This window comes from Gavialis gangeticus, unplaced genomic scaffold (genome assembly GCF_001723915.1).
Source record: "Gavialis gangeticus isolate Ggan-Ray unplaced genomic scaffold, GavGan_comp1, whole genome shotgun sequence".
NCBI lineage: Eukaryota > Metazoa > Chordata > Crocodylia > Gavialidae > Gavialis > Gavialis gangeticus.
Window position 1 is genome coordinate 23,712,046 of NW_017729032.1, and position 2,334 is coordinate 23,714,379.

At 36.5% G+C, this 2,334-nt stretch overlaps 1 long non-coding RNA gene across 1 annotated transcript in view; it reads right to left on the minus strand.

Moving 5' to 3' along the window:
- Window positions 1-2,334, minus strand: part of LOC109302537 — a 19,840-nt gene that overhangs the window by 10,334 nt on the left and 7,172 nt on the right. The window contains exon 2 of the long non-coding RNA XR_002098832.1: window positions 479-483. This is a non-coding gene — a long non-coding RNA (uncharacterized LOC109302537). The remainder of the gene's footprint in view (window positions 1-478; window positions 484-2,334) is intronic.

The window sequence follows — 2,334 nt, forward strand, 5'->3', positions numbered from 1 at the left end:
TCCCTTCCGACCCTAGAAACTATGAAACTATGAATATCAACCCCTTTAACAATCTATCATCAGCTAATCTGTGTGTTTTAGTTTAACAGAGATTTCCTAACTATTTTTGTGTTCATGCTTAGTAGAAATTTTCTCACTAAGTTCTCCCTCAATAACTTAGGGTCTGTTTGACTGGGGAAAGGAAGGCAAACATCAACAGTAATAATACAATGTAGGAATAACCTATTATTGTTATAATTTAGTTCAATATTCCATCCTATGCAGAAAGGCTCAGAGTGTCTTATAATAACAAGCTAGCAACCTACAAGAAAAGAAACAACAATAGACTTCCCTATCAATATCCTACAACTTTAAGCTATACGCTAACCTGCTCACCCCTACTTCCTTGCATCTTACCCAGAAAAGAACACCATACGGCTCATCCCAAATGTGCTTCTTAACCATTATTCACAACAAAGTATCCAAGACCTTTTCTTACTTCCCCTCCCCCATGTCCCTTTCAAGGATGCACACCTTCTGTCCTACATAGGATTTGTGGCTGTCCCCTAAAATGCATTAATCCCTCCCCCACCTCCAACAAACACAACATTAATACAAAATACCATAACAGGGTAACAACTGGGAGACCCTCCATGTGCACATCCATCTCCACCAAATGGCAGCCTTGAACATTGCCATTCAGCAGAACCCCAAGGTAATGCCCACCTGGATACCAGCTTAGGAGGCCTACCATCTCTGTAATGCCTATGGGCTGGCTGAGTCCTTCTCCCTCAGGTTTGGTAGCCAAGTCAGGGCAACTGGACAGCCTTCCCCACAGCCTTTTCCCAGCACTTCCCTTTCCCTTCTATGTTACCTGAGAGTAGAACATAGATACATGTTAGTTTACTTTGAACATGAATGGACCTTTATGCACATGCACATACTAAAATGACTGAGAAGATAATAACATAAAAAAGCATCAAGAAAAAAGGTATAACAATGATTAATTGAAGCAGGTTGTCATTGCATTTAGCTGATATCCCTTAGAAATATTGTCACCTTTTCAGAAGCTAGTCTCTTCTGCCTTAAACATTATTAAATAGAGTCCCTCCAGCATACCTGTCTATCCCTCAGTGCTTTGTAGCCAGTAGAGGTGGAAGGTCCAGTTATACTCACAAAAAGAGTATAAATTATTCAGAAGTCAATATGATTTTATTTGTACTGATTGCTTGACCATATGAACCTATTTGGTGGGTTTTTAAAATCATGAATGGTTGACAGATTTTAAAATAAACTACCCATAAATGACATACATACTTACTTTCAATTAATTAGTGGTGGCCATTTAATAGAATTTCAATTTGACATTGACAGGAAAGAACAGACAGTGTTTCTTCTTCAGAGTGGCTGTAGCAGAAAAAAAAAGAGGTGGAGGCTTTATAGTATATGTAAATCATTAAGCAACATGCATGGAAAACATAGTTATTAGATATTGTCCCAATTCTTCTTGTATAAAACCAGTTCACATGGTCAAAACAGTTGAAGAATTTGGTGAATTTGCATATTCCTATAGGACTTCAAATGAGCAGGACCTTTGAAACCCAGCCTTAATTCAAAGACTTTAAGTAATATAGAGCCACTAGTTTCCAAAGTAAAAAGTTTCAGTTATTAATTCCCTTCACTGTAAAAAAATGTGCATTATTTACATCTTGCTTGCTGCACTGTACAGAGTTGAAGAGATGCCATTTTGTTCTGTGCAGGAGACATCATTAATGTAGTTGATTAATTACTTTCAGTACCTAAATTAATATGGCTGGAATCATAGAAATTTATGCCATTTCTCTCCTAGCCCACTATAACCTCATTTTGTTGAAATAAGAATATTGGAAAGTCGACACTGAAATGTTTGATCCACCAAAGTAATAACATTACTCATAGGCACATAAAGTTGGATAAAAATGTAAAAAGGACATACAACTAAATAGTTTATAAGATAATCTACCTATTTGCAGCTTTGGAATAAGAAAAAAGCATCTGTAAAGATCAAGTCATTCTACAAGTACCCATTCTTCGTTTTTTTTGCATTTAGTGTTGAAACATCTGCTTTTTAGTTTGTTCAGAGACATGATACAAGATTAAATGGACTTGAGTGGAAAGGCAATTCTTACGCTGCCATGAATATACAGGCAATGCTATGGGTAGTAAGTAAACCTACCTCCAAGGTAATAGTAAAGTGTTCAGTATTTTTAGTATTTAAACTTAGAATCTGTTAATTATAACATTTTAAATGTATCCCAGTTTTCACAGATTTCACAGACTTTAGGGCTGTGGGGCTGGACTCAAAGATCTCTTGTG